This window comes from Schistocerca serialis, chromosome 8 (genome assembly GCF_023864345.2).
Source record: "Schistocerca serialis cubense isolate TAMUIC-IGC-003099 chromosome 8, iqSchSeri2.2, whole genome shotgun sequence".
NCBI classification, from domain to species: domain Eukaryota; kingdom Metazoa; phylum Arthropoda; class Insecta; order Orthoptera; family Acrididae; genus Schistocerca; species Schistocerca serialis.
In genome coordinates, this window is record NC_064645.1 from 578,384,250 (window position 1) to 578,402,806 (window position 18,557).

Consider the following 18,557-nt stretch of genomic DNA (forward strand, 5'->3'; position numbering starts at 1 on the left):
CTGGGTTGTTCTGTTCCTTCTTATGCCTATTATTTATTCTGCACAATCTTTAACGGAATTTTCAATCCTGCTTCACCTTTCGTCTACTCCTACTGCGGTATCTTCATTGCTCAGCTTTCTACTTGGTGTTACTTGGTATTTTTTTTACTTCATCAGCGATTTTCAGTTCGTCAGAATTCCATTTCATGATCTTTCCTGTTCTTTTACCTTTTGGTAATGACAGTTTCTCTGTCAAGACTGATTTTGTCACAAAGAGGTCAGAGCCACAGTTTGGTCCTCTGCAGCTCCGTACATCCATAACTGAAATGCAGTTTTGTGCAATCACTAATATATGGTTAATCTGATTGACTACTCCATTGACTGCAGACATCCACGTACGCAGATGGATTCTTTTGTGCGGGAAGCCGGTACTTTTAATAATCACATTATTCCTTGCTTCGAATTGGCACAGTAACCTCATTGTCGTTGTTTTCTTTATGTTGTGAATATTTTCCAGAAACTCCATACATATGGATCTCCATTCCTCGCTATTTTTGCATTAAAATCTAGTACTAGCATCAGGTCATATTTAGGTACCGCGCAGCATACTTTTTCCAAGTCTTCGTAGATCTGTTCTTTAAATACATCCTCTTTTCCTCTGTTGGTGCATGTGTATTCACTATTGATAAATTCCTAAATTTCCCTCTCAGTTTGAGTTTGCACATCCTTTCATTTATGGGTTAAAATTCTAATAGCCGTTTGCTAACTTCCATATTTATTATAAACCCTGTTCCAAGTTGGCATGTTCTTTCTTCCAGTTCACTATACACCGATGGGTACTCAGGTTTATCTATCTGTCCATTTCCTTGGCATTTTATTTCCTGTAGGCCTACGACATCATACTTAAATTTTAAAATTTCATTGACTATTTCTTTCATTTTTCCAGGTTGAAGCATTGTTCTCACATTCCATGATGCTACTATCAGATCACTTACCCGTTTCCTACGCCGGGATTGTGATACGTGTTTTACATTCAATTTACGAGGCTTCTGTTGAATCTTCGTAATTTTTATTTATTTATTTATTTTTTGCAGTATGGGGTTGTTAGTCCCGTGCCCAACCCCCATCCTGGAGGGCTAGGATTTGTATTGTTAGGTTTACTGCTCTAGGAAAGCTGGCTTCACTACTCCTCCAGAGCCCTCGCTGCCGCATGTTGTGGGACACCTGTGTCTGGTTCCACAATCGAGACCAGTCCGGCTTGGGTGACCCTGTCAGTACCTACGCTACCGCCGGCACAGCTCTTGACTTCAACAAAGTACGCAAACCCTCCCGCCCGGCACTGAAGCTGGCTACTATAAGGCGACACCCTGGGAGGAATATAGTTTTATTCCATTATTAGCAATAATGACTGTAGGAGATATGGCACTGTTTCTGGCCTTTCTTAAGGTAGATGGCCTTCGATCCTCTGAAGACTTAATCCGTTGATGTGGAATTGCCGTGCTGCGCGTAGAACAGCCGTCAGCTTTAGCTCTATCTCTACGTTGCCCATACAACAAAGGGAAAAAATAAAGCGCTTTTTAATTTCATATTAAGTTGTTACTACTGCAAAGTGTTTAATATTCATGTATAACCTATTATACAGCATATTGTACCATATATGGTGGCGGTGGAGACATCCAGAGTGGTGTAGTCAGTGCTGTATCACTACAATCTGAGAGGTAATTGTTACAAAAAAACGGTAAATCCGGAGACTATGAAGTGGAATCTTCCCTCTCAATAACGGAAAATATAAACTAAAGTAATTTATGAGCTTCATTTAGAAAAACAAAACGTTGTTCTGCTGCACACAGAGGAAAAAGTTAAGTAGCAGATTTGCGTACAGATGATTTCTGTTGTGACTTGGCAAGACAGCCAAGTCACAATGAGAGTAAGCCGAAAGGCACGCGTTAAGCTCACGCAGATTGGCGTGAGGTCTGGAACAGTTATAGGAATTAATAGTAGCAAATAAAGTACGTAGTTGATGTAATACTTAACTTTAATCCACAATTGTAGAATATCTCTCGTTACGGTACATGCTTCATAATATTAATTATCAAATGCTATGGCGCCTTGCTAGGTCGTAGCAAATGACGTAGCTGAAGGCTATGCTAACTATCGTCTCGGCAAATGAGAGCGTAGTTGTCAGTGATCCATCTCTGGCAAAGTCGGCTGTACAACTGGGGCGAGTGCTAGTAAGTCTCTCTAGACCTGCCGTGTGGTGGCGCTCGGTCTGCAATCACTGACAGTTGCGACACGCGGGTCCGACGTATACTAACGGACCGCGGCCGATTTAAAGGCTACCACCTAGCAAGTGTGTTGTCTGGCGGTGACACCACAATTTCTACACAAACTTCCGTAAGATGTTCATGGAAAATCATTCATTTAAGGTTTGGTTTCAGCACGTTGACGTGGATAATGAGCTACTAACTGTTTTCTCAGCTTTTTCCTCCAACCGGTGCTTCTACGTGCATTGTTTACCGGCTATTGCTGTTTCTAGTTCTGATTTTCTTAAAGACATGTGGAATGGTATTCTGCAGTCAAATATGTAACTTCGTATTAAAACATTGTACAAAAAAAGCAGTGATATCACTTTTTGGCAGTGACGGCATTTTTATTAGTAAACAAAGAAGGAACTGAAAAAGAGGCTTGGCTGAGATGTTTCCGTGAATGAATGTATTGGGCTGCGTAGCTCTGCGTTGTTCATTTCATTCAGGAAACTCAATATGGCAATAACGAGCAACCTATTTTATTTATTTAGAAATATAGCACTTGGGTATGGAGATACTTATATTTCAGAATTTATTTAGCGGAGTATCGTCTTCTCGAAGATGTCCTGTTACACCGGTAGTTTAGTCGACAAATGTACACATCTACATCTACATCTACATCTACATCTACAGTTGTTGAGCCTAAACTTTTCTTAATCATTCATACTTTACACGGGCCATAGAGAGAACATCAACTGCACAGGCATCACACGGCGGATCACCCCTATCATTATTAAGCAAACAGTGATAGGCGTAAAGAAGGAAATCATTATCTTTGTCTTTACAGCAGCATAGCAAAAGTGCTTTTCGAAACCCTGTAAGTTATACGCTTAATGGGTCTATCAGTGTTACGAGCGGAAAGCCATTCCTAATTACTTCGTTGTCGACGGAACATTACACTCTAACCTCATTTCCTTTTACGAGAGAAAGCTAACACTTAAAACTCATCGTCATTATTGCCGTTAAAATGCAACTGCAAGGATATGCCTGAAAATCTCAATATATTTTAAATGTTTCGGCTCCATCACACACGACTGCACCTCCTCCGAAAGTATATCTCTCACTATCGACAAATAAAAACACTGGTAAAAAGAATAAAAACATTAATTATGGAATATATGCACACTTCGCAGCAAACAGTGATTTGCACTTTTGGCTCAGTGGCAAAATGGTGTAACATCATGTTGAATTACGTGGTGCACAAACGCAAATGCCCGCATCTCGCGGTCGTGCGGTAGCGTTCTCGCTTCCCACGCCCGGGTTCCCGGGTTCGATTCCCGGCGGGGTCAGGGATTTTCTCTGCCTCGTGATGGGTGGGTGTTGTGTGCTGTCCTTAGGTTAGTTAGGTTTAAGTAGTTCTAAGTTCTAGGGGACTGATGACCGTAGCAGTTAAGTCCCATAGTGCTCAGAGCCAGAGCCAAACGCAAATGAACCAAATATATACTGTGCTATGAAGCTCTAACAGTTATATAAACCACTGATTTAAGTTCCAGACAATTTTACTACATCACTCCCACAGCAATGATGATTTTGTATTCTCCCTCACCGCATCACCTTGTTCCCTTTCCACCTTTACAAAGATGATGCGGTACAAGAGTCAAAAGAATTCCGGAAGGAATGCATAACCAACCATACCGTTTTTGTCATCAGTGCTTGAAGTCAAGCCGGCCGGAACCGCGCGACTGCTAAGGTTGCAGGTTCGAATCCTGCCTCGGGCATGGATGTGTGTGATGTCCTTAGGTTAGTTAGGTTTAAGTAGTTCTAAGTTCTAAGGGACTGATGACCTCAGAAGTTAAGTCCCATAGTACTCAGAGCCATTTGAACCATCTGAACCATGAAGTCAACATCCTATCGTATCCAAATCGCTTGACAATCCCATGTACTCCCACAAAATTTGGCACAAGCGGCAACCTGCGATAAGTTCCGTACTAATGGTGTCACCTTATAACAGTGTGTGAAGGTTACTAATACTTGGATCATGATGTAGAACTTATCTAATTGGAAAATATGTTCCGTTTTATTTTTCGAGACAAGATTATTGCACGACAGTGAAAAAGAAGTGGAACATTAAGACAGAAAATTTCGCTTTACGAAGGATGCAATACAGGATTGCAAGTTGTCACCAATATTTTTCAACTTGGATGTCAAAGAAGCAATGAAATAGGTAAACTAAAATTTCAGAGAAGAAATGAAAGTGCTATGGATATGGATATTAATATTAATGTTCACAGACGTTATAACTATTCTGGTCGAAAACATGAGCAATATATCTATGTTGTTTTCAGCACACAATTCAAATTTCTGCCCCTAGTAGGCGTTGCTGTTGCTCTGCTGCAGTCGCTGGCAGAGTCACGAAATTAAAAAATCCAAGATAAAAGCAGCCATATTCCCCTTTATCTATCATGTGATAAGCTACACTTTAGTTATCACTGATATCATCGTCATATGACAAGCCATGTTCAGACCCTCCTCCCGCTAAACCTCCCCTCTCCTCTGATCACAGCCTAGTATTTTAGGCCTCATTACAATGAAGCAGCCAATCAAAATGCGAGATAGCGGAACTAACCCAGTTGTGTTAGTCGGAAATTAAAAAAATTAAAAATCGAAAAAATGTCAAAAATTGGCAGAAATAATTCTGTTGCGGTTTTACAAACCCTTCTCCTCCCCTCTTCCACTCCTCTCGACCAAATATCAGCACTATATTAAAATGAATCAGTTTCATTCATCATAATCAATGTAGCCTGCAACTGTCAGTCATGTTTTAAATATCTATTATAATTGATTTATAGTTCAATTATTTAAATAAATCACAGCTTAGTACTTTAGTGATTATTAAATAAAATTACAATGTAACCTCGTAGTATGCATCTTGAATGCGCTCGAAAGTACCCATGTGATTGGATTTTTGCACTATCTTCTAAAGCATTTATCATAAAATGTACTTAAAGGATGTATCTTTAAGTGTTTCAGTATGTCCAATACTTAAGCAAAACATACACACACACACACACACACACACATGTATATATATATATATATATATATATATATAATTTGCATTGCTGACGTATTTTTGCACATATTTTATAGCTCAATTGAGACTGTGATATGTATGTGTGTGCGTGTGTGTGTGTATCACAGTCTTGAGCTATGAAATATGTGCGAAAATACGTCAGCAATGCAAATTGTGTAATGGTGCCATGTTTATGTCAAGTGTCAAAATTTTATTTTCTGCACAAACTGATGCCTGAGATATGATTGTGAGCTATAAAGTAAGTCACCCAGTGTGTTTCCATGTTTAAACAGATACAAATAAGGTGCTAAACAGACAGATGACATAGCAAATTTGGCCTAGAAAATCGATGTAATGAATGTAACTGATCAGGCTGTTATCTAAAATACTACATTAACCAGGTAAACAATCAAAAAATTGTTGTATGATGCTCGAAATGTGGTACAATAAAAGTTCCACATCTGAAATACGTAAAAAGTGTTTGTCATTTCAATCTGTTATTGCTGACTCATAGAACACACTATTATCACATAGCGCTTTTCGGAGCCTTGCAGTAATGTTTCACCTTAGCAAGCGTCATTTTAGGGAGGGTGAAGTTAATGCATCATGTCTAACACTATAAAATATAATCGATGCCATTAAAGCCTAATATTACTTTTTATTTACATTTGAACTTGGCATAGTGGAGAATAAGCACAAAACAAGCTTTCGACAAAGGCGGTAATATTTATCTATCACAACTATGGTGGCAACGCTCTCTAAAATGTTTGCAGATTGTGTTGTCTAAAATATGCTATTAAATAGCAACCCCATCTAACAAAAATGCTGAGTGTGAAATCGTACACTCACGCACACACGACATATCCAAAAGACAAACTGAGCAAACACAATATTAGAAAGGAAGGATAAGATGTTTTGACGATTTTATTGCAATGAATCACCTAAACTGCATATTTTAAAAACATGAAAAGAGAGTCTTTCTCATGTTTACGCACTAAATGGCCAAAGAAGGTGAAATGGATAAAACATCACCAAAGACGACGGAACAACTCAATGCAGTCGGTATCTCGAAAGTAAAATCTTTGACAAAATTATTTGTCGAAACACAAGCAGGCTGCTTATCATAATATACAAGTGTAATTAAAGATCTCTGATTGCAAACGAAATTCGAACTTTGCAACAAAATAAAATTCTATTACTGAGTTGTTCGAGGAATGTCTCTGCCAATGATATCAGCAGGGCTATCTATGACTGCTAGGTGGAGGGTGTTGCTGCAGCCAAGGGGAAGTGGAGCACCATCGCTTAGTGTGTTCACCGTGGACAAGAAAGAGAACATGTGCTTGGGAGGGCAGCCCTGAGGAGCAGCCAACCGATGTACAGAGCCACTTAGATGCGACCACTGAGCCATGTCGGAGGCCGAGCTGCTAGCAATGGAGGTAGGGTGACTGTTACATCCTCGCCGCCATGTATGCAATATGGCGTCCAGAAGGAGGGTTCACAAATACTGGCAATGAATGCTGCCATTATTCACAGTGGTGTATAGAGTACAATGCCTGGATGGATGCTGTGCAGTTACAGACAACGAATGCAGGCTCTCTGCTGCCATACTCTCATTACCATGCATAAAGTGTGGCGTGCTTGTTCAAGCTATGCTTGGCTTATGTGGATGGATGCGGAAGTGTCACTAACATATTAGCATGGTTTATGTTCGTGGAAAAATAGAAACGATGCCAGAAATAGTCATAGTTTGTTGTGCTGTACCCCGTGTGTCTTCTGTGAGAGGCTATTTGTCTGTGTTCCTCTTTACTGCTGTGTGCTGCTGCATCAATGTGGCACGTAACTAGAGTGTGGTTAAGCAAAGTTGTGGGCGGTCTTTCGTGGACTACGAGTGCAATTCACCTGTGATGTTTCTGCTTTGTTTGGAGACAGTACATAGCTGACCTTGGTAGTCGTATGGGGGCAGTCATTTTGATTATGGTGGCCTTGAAGCTTTCCCTGATGCAAACATCTTGGCTTGGAAGACATGGAGTATAGCAGAGAGTACAGGCCTACTAGCTACTTTGGTTCCAGATAAGCCCTTTACTTTGTCTGCAAGAAGAAAGAAGAAGTTGAATGCAGACGAGTTGAACCGTGATTTATTTTCAAAGAATATTCTTAAGAATTTATTTTATTCACTAGCGATTCATCAAGAACATTAACACATTTAATCACATTATGTAAGCATGGAAATAGTTGCCAGGGAGTAACTGATAAAATCATAACCAAATTCCTTTTAACAAATAGAAATTTTATTCACGTTAATAGTGCCTAAAAGCATTTTTTAAGAGAAACAGATTTAAAATTATAATCAGAAAGCACCCTCTAAATATCAAAGTTACAATTTATTCAGAGGCATAAAGAAACAAGTTTTGACTGTATGAGCTATCGGGCAGAGAACCTTGCCGCTCCCTTTTGACACGGCCGTAGTTACGACCGCTCACAACAGCCTCTGAAAAACTACACTGGTGCAAATCTGCAACACACCAGATAACTTTAAACCAAGAGTTTTAACAATTTACACAAGCCCACAAACACTGCACCCCCGTAGGAGGGATGGAAATGGTACAAAACACTAACAATTAAAATATTAACCTTGCCACCGAAGGTGCAACTTGATTTTAACTTCTAAGAAAAGGCTTACAGTGAAAGGGTGGTAGCTTTATATACTAAATTGATCATTTAAAAAAAAGCTCATGAAATGCAATCTTATATAAAATTCTACAAGGTTGGCCAAACAATAGTTAAGATGCTCTACAGTACACAGATACCGCCTCTCAAGATCATAGGCAATAATATCAAAGTTTCCAAAGATCAAAACATATTTCAGGTATTAGTCCGTTACACTCCAAGCAATAAATTCGTTAACACACCAAATCCGACAAACATGACAGAAGCAGTTACTAACGTACGGTAGATTGATAGGGAGATCACCGAACAACCCGAACCGCAGGTTGCTCTAACCCGCCCCTACTCCACAAGGGAAAAACTGACCACCCAATTTATAAACAACCACCTTACCGCGGGTGGGCACACTGAGGAGAATGGTGGGACGACCCCAAAGCAAATGGCTGGTGAGGTCACCATGAAAACAAACAGAATTTAACAAGAATAAATCAAACAAGATATCACCAATCACTTAACTGCGATTTCTCGAGAAGACCTGGCGCAGCACCCGCAAATCGCTCTCCCGTCCGCTGCCAGCCGCTTCAACGGACGCAGGAAGGCGCGCCGATCTCCCGTCTCACCGCGTCGCAGCTCGCACCGGCCAGACCGATGTCGTGGGTTGATTCCTGTTGCTCTCGTGTCGACCGCGAAGTCACTACCCCTCGCTAAACACCGCGGCCCACTGGACTCACGTGGCGACCTCACATACGCCGACGCTCAAGACGGACAAGTCATCTTGTGTCTCAGTGCGCGACCGACCAACCGATCGATCCAACCACCAATGACCATTGCCTGAGCAAACTCGAGCAGACTGGCGGCCTAACGCGCAGACTCAGATGCAGGAACTAAGCCCCCGACCGGGCGACCACTCGCTGAGTTCTCTTACTGGCGGAGTGGAAAGACTCTCATTATGCCGGCGTTAAAGGTTGATCCGGACGACAGACATACTAGCACTCCGAACGACAGACAGACACTAACTGCCTAACAAATGCGGACGAGAGACAGACTAGCAAGCTGGGAACGAGAGACTGACCCAGACTGACCCACTGGCGAGCTCATAGCGCCCCTTAAATGCGCGTGAACAGGCAACCTTTCCCCTTTCCCACCAGAGGGAGACACCAAAGCTGCGATTGCCACAGCGGCGGGCGACTGCTTCACTACGCGCTGCGGCGCACTCTTCAAACCAGCAATTTTTACCACGACTCACGAGTATCTGTTTATATGGGTCAAAGTTCTGAACACACCGTTCATCTTACATTTTTGACATGGATCTCCGCAGCACATCACGCCTATCACATGTTTACTCAACGACATTGTCAGTTACCAATGCATTGGGAACGGGACAATCGAGATTCGACCGTCGACAGTGTAAATGTGCCGGATCTTCGGGTAACACAAATTTTAGCTACACTAGGTCGGCGGTCGTCTCCACAGACGCCATCGTCGAGCTGAACGGCGGCGCGAAACGTGCAGCGTGCCACGGACACAGGCTGATGGGAGCAGTGTTATGCTGTGGGAGACACTCTCCTGCGCTTGCACGGGACCTGTGCTAGTAATCGAAGACACGCTGACAGTTGCGAACTATCTACATCCCTTCACGCTTGGTGTCTTCCCCGACGGAGGTGTCATCTTCCAGCAGGATAATTGCCCGAGTCTCGGAGCCAGAACCGTGCTACAGTGGTCTGAGGAGCATTATAGTGAACTCTCACGCTGATGACTCCACGATAAAATTGACCTGACGCAAATACCTCCACAAATATACCAAAAAGCTGCCGACTCTCTGATACGCGGATTCCAAAGACGGACAAGAGAGCTATTAAGCAGGTGGTCAAAATGTTTTGGCTTATTAGTGTATGTACATAATCTCGTAAGTGGACGGATGATGTAAGCTTCCAGTCCAACTTGTCTCCTATATATTAAGGTTATCACCGGTCGCAAATTTAATTCGCCTACATCTAATCTACATCTACATAGATATTCTGCAAAGCACATTTAAGTCCCTGGCAGAGGGTACATCGAACCACCTTCACAATTCTATATTATTCCAATCTCGTTTAGCACTCGGAAAGAACGAACACGATCGTTTCTCCCTATGCAGGTCGGTGTCAACAATATTTTCACATGGGAAGGAGAAAGTTGGTGATCGGAAATTTTTTAGAAGATTCCTCCGCAACGAGAAACGCCTTTGTTTTAATGATGTCCATCCCAAATTCTGTATCATTTCAGTGATACTCTTTCCCATATATACTGGGATAAAACAAAATGTGCTGCCCTTCTTCGAACTTTTTAGATATACTCCGTCAATCCCATCTGGTAAGGATCCCACACCGCGCAGCAGTATTCTAAAAGTGGACGGACAAGAGTACATAGACAGTCTCCTTAGTAGGTCTGGTTTCTAAGTGTCCTGCTAATAAAACGCAGCCTTTGATCAGCCTTCCCCAAAATATTTTCTATGTGTTCCTTCCAATTTAAATTGTTCGTAATTGTAGTTCCCAGGTATTTAGTTGAATTTGCGGCCTTTAGATTTGACTGATTTATCGTGTAACCGAACGTATTCCTTTTAGCCCTCATGTCGATGACATCACACTTTTCTTTATTTAGGGTCAACTGCCAAATACCATACAGGTATCTTTTCTGAATCGTTTTGCAATTTGTTTTCATCTTGATGACTTTACTAGTCGATGAACGACAGCATCATCTGCAAACAACCTAAGACAGCTGCTCAGATTGTCTCCCAAATCGTCTATATAGATAAGGAACAGCAAAGGGCCTACAGCACTACCTTCGGGAACGCCAGAAATCACTTCTGTTTTACTCGATAACTTTCCATCAGTTACTACGAACTTTGACCTCTCTGACAGGAAATCACGAATCCAGTCACATAACTGAGACGATATTCCATAAGCACGCAATTCCACATCAAGCTGTGTGTGTGGTACAGCGTCAAAAGCCTTCCGGAAACCTAGAAATACGGAATCCATTTTAAATCCCTTGTCCGTAGCACTCAACACTTCGTGCGAGTAAAGAGCTAATTGTGTTTCACAAGAGCAATGTTTTCTTAATCCGTGTTGACTGTGTGTCAATAGACTGTTTTCTTCGAGGTAATTCATGATGTTAGAACACAATATATGTTCCAAAATCCTGCTGCATAACGACGTTAACAATATGGGCCTGTAACTTTGTGGTCTATAGCTATTAACTTTCTTGAATATTGATGTGACTTGTGCAACTTCCCAGTTTTTGTGTACGGATCTTTAGTCGAGCGAACGGTTGTACATGATTATTAAATATGGAACTATTACATTAGCATGAAACTTCCTGGCAGATTAAAACTGTGTACCGGACCGAGACTCGAGCTCGGGACCTTTGCCTTTCGCGGGCAAGTGCTCTACCAACAGAGTTACCCAAGCACCACTCACGCCCTGTCCTCACAGCTTTATTTCCGCCAGTACCTCGTCTCACGGGGCGTGAGTCGTGCTTGGGTAGCTCTGTTGGTAGAGCACTTGCCCGCGAAAGGCAAAGGTCCCGAGCTCGAGTATCGGTCGGGCACACAGTTTTGATCTGCCAGGAAGTTTCGTATTAGCGCACACTCCATTGCAAAGTGAAAATCTCATTCTGGTATAGTTGTTGTGGTCTTCAGTCCTGAGACTGGTTTGATGCAGCTATCCATGCTACTCTATCCTGTACAAGCATCTTCATCTCCCAGTACCTACCGCAACCTACATTCCTCTGAATCTGCTTAGTGTATTCATCTCTTGGTCTCCCTCTACGATTTTTACCCTCTACGCTGCCCTCCAATACTAAATTGGTGATCCCTTGATGCCTCAGAACATGTCCTACCAACCGATCCCTTCTTCTAGTCAGGTTGTGCCACAAACTTCTCTTCTCCCCTATCCTATTCAACACCTCCTCATTAGTTATGTGATCTACCCATCTAAACTTCAGCTTTCATCTGTAGCACCACATTTCGAAAGCTTCTATTCTCTTCTTGTCTAAACTTTTCATCGTCCATGTTTCACTTCCATACATGGCTACATTCCATACAAATACTTTCAGAAATGACTTCCTGACATTTAAATCTATACTCGATGTTAACAAATTTCTCTTCTTCAGAAACGCTTTCCTTGCCATTGCCAGTCTACATTTTATATCCTCTCTACTTCGACCATCATCAGTTATTTTACTCCCTAAATAGCAAAACTCCTTTACAACTTTAAGTGTCTCATTTCCTAATCTAAGACCCTCAGCATCACCGGACTTAATTCGACTGCATTCCATTATCCTCGTTTTGCTTTTGTTGATGTTCATCTTATATCCTCCTTTCAAGACACTATCCATTCCGTTCAACTGCTCTTCCAAGTCCTTTGCTGTCTCTGACAGAATTACAATGTCATCGGCGAACCTCAAAGTTTTTATTTCTTCTCCATGGATTTTAATACCTACTCCAAATTTTTCTTTTGTTTCCTTCACTGCTTGCTCAATATACAGATTGAATAACATCGGGGAGAGGCTACAACCCTGTCTCACTCCCTTCCCAACCACTGCTTCCCTTTCATGCCTCTCAACTCTTATAACTGCCATTTGGTTTCTATACAAATTGTAAATAGCCGTTCGCTCCCTGTATTTTACCCCTGCCACCTTCAGAATTTGAAACAGAGTATTCCAGTCAACATTGTCAAAAGCTTTTTTCTAAGTCTACAAATGCTAGAAACGTAGGTTTGCCTTTCCTTAATCTAGCTTCTAAGATAAGTCGTAGGGTCAGTATTGCCTCACGTGTTCCCATATTTCTACGGAATCCAAACTGATCTTCCCTGAGGTCGGTTTCTACCAGTTTTTCCATTCGTCTGTAAAGAATTCGCGTTAGTATTTTGCAGCCGTGACTTATTAAACCGATAGTTCGGTAATTTTCACATCTGTCAACTCCTGCTTTCTTTGGGATTGGAATTATTATATTCTTCTTGAAGTCTGAGGGTATTTCGCCTGTCTCATACATCTTGCTCACCAGATGGTAGAGTTTTGTCAGGCCTGGCTCTCCCAAGGCCGTCAGTAGTTCTAATGGAATGTTGTCAACTCCCGGGGCCTTGTTTCGACTTAGGTCTTTCAGTGCTCTGTCAAACTCTTCACGCAGTACCATATCTCCCATTTCATCTTCATCTTCTTCCCTTTCCATAATATTGTCCTCAAGTACAGCGCCCTTGTATAGACCCTGTATATACTCCTTCCACCTTTCTGCTTTCCCTTCTTTGCTTAGAACTGGGTTTCCATCTGAGCTCTTAATATTCATACAAGTGGTTCTCTTTTCTCCAGAGGTCTCTTTAATTTTCCTGTAAGCAGTATCTATCTTACTGCTAGTGAGATAAGCCTCTACTTCCTTACATTTATCCTCTAGCCATCCCTGCTTAGCCATTTTGCACTTCCTGTCGATCTCATTTTTGAGACGTTTGTATTCCGTTTTTCCTGCTTCATTTACTGCATTTTTATATTTTCTTCTTTCATCAATTAAATTCAATATTTCTTCTGTTACCCAAGGATTTCTACTACCCCTCGTCTTTTTACCTACTTCATCCCTCAAAGCTACCCATTCTTCTTCTACTGTATTTCTTTCCCCCATTCCTGCCATTTGTTCCCTTACGCTCTCCCTGAAACTCTCTACAACCTCTGGTTTAGTCAGTTTGTCCAGGTCCCATCTCCTTAAATTCCCACCTTTTTGCAGTTTCTTCAGTTTTAATCTACAGTTCATAACCAATAGATTGTGGTCAGAGTCCACATCTGCTCCTGGAAATGTCTTACAATTTAAAACCTGTTTCCTAAATCTCTGTCTTACCATTATATAATCTATCTGAAATCTGTCAGTATCTCCAGGCTTCTTTTATGTATACAACCTTCTTTTATGATTCTTGAAACAAGTGTTAGCTATGATTAAGTTTTGCTCTGCGCAAAATTCTACCAGGCGGCTTCCTCTTTCATTTCTTAGCCCCAATCCATATTCACCTACTACGTTTCTTTCTCTCCCTTTTCCTACTACTGAATTCCAGTCACCCATCTGGTATTACATTAGCATATTGTGAAAGGAACCTAATTGGTATACAGTCTGGACCAGCAGACTTGTTTTTATTACGTGATTTAAGTTGTTTCACTACTCCGAGAATATCTACTTCTATGTTACTCACGCTGGCAGCTGTTCTTGATTCGAATTCTGGAATATTTACTTGACTTTTTTGGTGAAGAAATTTCGGACCGCTAGCATACTTCACATACGACCAGAACCTCTTTGGATTTTCTGCCAGATTCTCAGACAAAGTTTCGTTGTTGAAACTGTTATAAGCATCTCGCATTGTAGTCCGCGCTAAATTTCGAGCTTCGTTTTGTGTACCATGTAGAGTCAGCTCCGTCGTTTGTTAATTTATTTGGTATAAATCTCTCAACTAATGCCGATGTGATTTCTTTCAATTAAAGCCATATCTGGTCTACACTTACATAGCTAAGGAAGGAGTGTAGATTGTATCTCAAAAAGGCGTCAACTGAACTTTTGTCTGCTGTTTTGAATAGGTGTCTTTTTGGAGGATTTGGGGGTTACAATATTCAATTTCGCTAAGACAATCACGTGTTCATTAATATCTGTATCCGTTTCGATGCTCGTTATTAACTCAGGATTATTTGTTGCTAAGAGGTCACGTGTGTTTTCACATCCGTTTACTTTTCACGTGGGCTCATGAACTAACTGCTCGAAATAATTTTCAGAGAATGTGTTTAGCACAATTTCGGATGTTGTTTATACGTACCTCAAGAATTAAACATGTATTTTCGGCAACATATCGAGGGTAAATTAAAGTCACCACCAACTGTAATTGTATGAGTCGGGTATGTGTTTGAAATCAAACTCAAGTTTTGTTTGAACCTTTCAGGAATTTTATCATCTGAATTGAGATGTCGGTAAAAGGATCCCATTATAATTTTATTCCGGTTGCCAACAATGATGTCTGCCCATACACACTTACAGGAACTACCTACTTCAATTTCGCGACAAGATAAACTACTTCTAACAGCAAAACAAACCGCCGCCAACTTTGCTTAGGCTATCCTTTTGGGCACACCGTTCAGTTCTTAGCAAAAATTTCGGCTATACTTAACTCTGGCATCGCAAATTTAATTCAGGCAATCTGAACCTACTTAGAATTCACACATAGCTGAACACAGCATCTCAAGAGCTGTGACGCGACTATTACGTGTATCACTTCTTTTTTTCGACTAAATAGTAATCGTTCATTATAACAATACTGAAACTGTAGCTTAAAGAAGCAGCGGTTTCGAATGAAGTGGAAAGACGTTAATGTGTTTTCGGTTACTCATAACCTTAGTTTTCCACACTATGTGCAAGTAAAGGGTATCATCATTGAACATATAAATTATTTCAAACCATTTAAAATTCATCCATCCAAGAGGTGTTTCAAGGTGGAATGCCTGAATAAAATCAGTTTACAAGCTGCGACATTCTGAATGTAACACTCGAACTTTCGAAGGCTGTCTCAAATGTTGTTCAAAAATGGTTCAAATGGCTCTGAGCACTATGGGACTTAACAGCTGAGGTCATCAGTCCCCTAGAACTTAGAACTACTTCAACCTAACTAACCTAAGGACATCACACACATCCATGCCCGAGGCAGGATTCGAACCTGCGACCGTAGCAGTCGCGCGGTTCCAGACTGAAGCGCCTAGAACCGCTCGGCCACACCGGCCGTCCTCAAATGTTGTCATCATGAGTAAAAAAAAACCAGTGACCGCTGGGGCTGACACATTGTTTCGCGTATGTAGCTGCAGAGAGCGCCAAATGATGCATGCGCCGGTATGCGAGTTTGGAAGCCCACAGCAGCGCCGGCCCGCCATCGGTGCAATGACATCAGGTGGTGCAAGGGGCCGCCATAACGTTTAAAACTGTTGCTCCGACCGCCCTAGAAGCACCAAACATCCGCCTTTGCTTTCTCTCCATAGCCAAAGCCTATACCCACGTCCTACGACTATGTATACCTGGTCTCTGTTAAAATTGTTACGATTTATTTTTATTCTGATCTCTGCCACCTTGTTCATAGTGGAATTTCAATACGATGCCATCTGAACCGTGAGTCTAGTCTTTTTAAATGATACTTTATGCCCGTTTCCCAGACAATGTTGAACTAAGGCAGACTTATTAAACTCCCTTTATTTAATATGTCGCTAGTGCTATGCACAACGCTCAGGAACAATGCGAGTTCAAATGGTTCAAATGGCTGTGAGCACTATGGGACTTAACATCTGAGGTTGGTTGGTTGGTTGGCTTGGGGAAGGAGACCAGACAGCGTGGTCATCGGTCTCATCGGAATAGGGAAGGATGGGGAAGGAAGTCGGCCGTGCCCTTTCAGAGGAACCATCCCGGCATTTGCCATCTGAGGTCATCAGTCCCCTAGACTCAGAACTACTTAAACCTAAATAACCTAAGGACACCACACACATCCATGCCCGAGGCAGGATTCGAACCTGCGACCGTAGCAGCCGCGCGGTTCCGGACTGATGCGCCCAGAACCGCCCAGTCACAGCGGCCGGCACAATGCGAGTAGTCTGACCTGAATACACTACCGGGAAAAAATTTAGGACGCCCTTTCAGAGGTTTCTAATTCACTGAAGATTTATTGTTACAACAGTGCATATGGAGAACATGAAGTGTTTACATTTACAGACCGACAGCACAAGAGTTTCTGAGGTATGCCGGCCGGAGTGGCCGTGCGGTTAAAGGCGCTTCAGTCTGGAACCGCGTGACCGCTTCGGTCGCAGGTTCGAATCCTGCCTCGGGCATGAATGTGTGTGATGTCCTTAGGCTAGTTAGGTTTAAGTAGTTCTAAGTTCTAGGGGACTGATGACCACAGCAGTTAAGTCCCATAGTGCTCAGAGCCATTTAGTTACGCCACGTTACGTCTGAGGTATCAGGTATCGATCCATGCTGAGACATCCATATTAGTACGCGTTGCAGCTTATAAGGGCGGCAGTATAGACACTGTCTCTGGCATCCGCTCGATCGTACAGATGGCGAATACTGTCTTGGGATACGTTATGCCAATCGTGCTCGACTTGTTTCCATAGTTCTGTAAGAGTCGTTGGTTGACGAGTAGCACGATTCTTGTCTCGTCCTGTCATAACCCTCTGGCGACAAGTCCGGGCATTGTGCTGGCCAGCGAAGCTTCTGCACGTCTTGCAGAGTTCATTGAGTGTGGGCGAGCATTGTCCTGTTTGAACAACACATCGCCTTCATCTTGATAGAGTGGCAAAAGAACAGGTCTAACAACATTATGTATCCACAGAGTGCTGGTTAACGTGTCCTCCCCTCCCCCCAGAAATACCAAAGGTGAACGGGAGTTGTGGCGTATCGCACCCTGACCATAAGACCTGGGGGGGGAACCAGTGTGTCTTGGACGAATGCACTCTAGGAGACAACGCTCACTAATTCTACGTCGTACACGCAAGTGACCATCACTTGTGTGCAGGCAGAATCTGCTTTCATTGCTAAAGACCAAGGCGCATTATTCTGTCTTCCAATCACTCCATGACACGGACGGTCAGGGCTCCACTGGTGCCGTTAGAGGATCGTACCAGTCGAGCCCTGAACGTCCGTGTCGTAGAGTGATTGGAAGATGGGCTAGAGGTACGCGTGCCTGTAGTCCAATTGCTAATAACAGGTTCGCAACAGTTTGTGTTCATACGTCTGGACTCGCAAGGCCTCTTATCAGCGCTGTAGTAACTGCACTATATTCCACTGCTATCCTATAGTACGATGATCCTGGAGGGTATCAGTGCTGCATGGACGTCCAGAGCTTCATCTGCAGGTGTAAGAATGTTCACTTGATAACTGATACCAGCATCATCACTTAACACTTCCGTGCTGAGATGCCGTGGTCCATACATAAAACTCTTCCCTGACGCTTCGCTTTCGACTGAGAAAGGCATCCTCCGAGGACAAGAGGCGAACTGCAACAAGAGCGCGAGTGAGCACCGCATATATAAGCCAACCAGAGGGCGCCGCCGTCAGTCACGTGACGTCGGCTGTGCTATATCTCTGATATTGCCAACTATCTCAATTGAAATTAATCGATTGTCACGCTGTTGCTGCAATGTTGACGTCCATATCTTATCCAGCTTAATGCCTTCATCTTTTCTAGGAAAATTATTGCAATGTTTGGCAGTCTCAATGGCCTCTCTGTATATTCGCGCATAATAATGCGACGTCTTTACTATGGCGGTCGTCTCACTAAACTTTATTTCATGATCACCTTCCTGAAAAACATGATACGCTACAGCCGATTTATCAATACGTCCGAGGCGGCAGTTCCTTTTATGTTCACCCAGATGGGTGTTGACGCTTCTTTTTGTTGTGTCTACATAGACCTTTCCACAACTGCACGGAATTTTATAGACACCTGGTGTAGCTAGAGGATGTCATTTATCTTTTACGGATCTTAAACATTCTTTTATTTTCGTGGTGGGTCTGAAAACAGTTTCCACATCGTACTTGCTTAAAATTTTTCCAATGT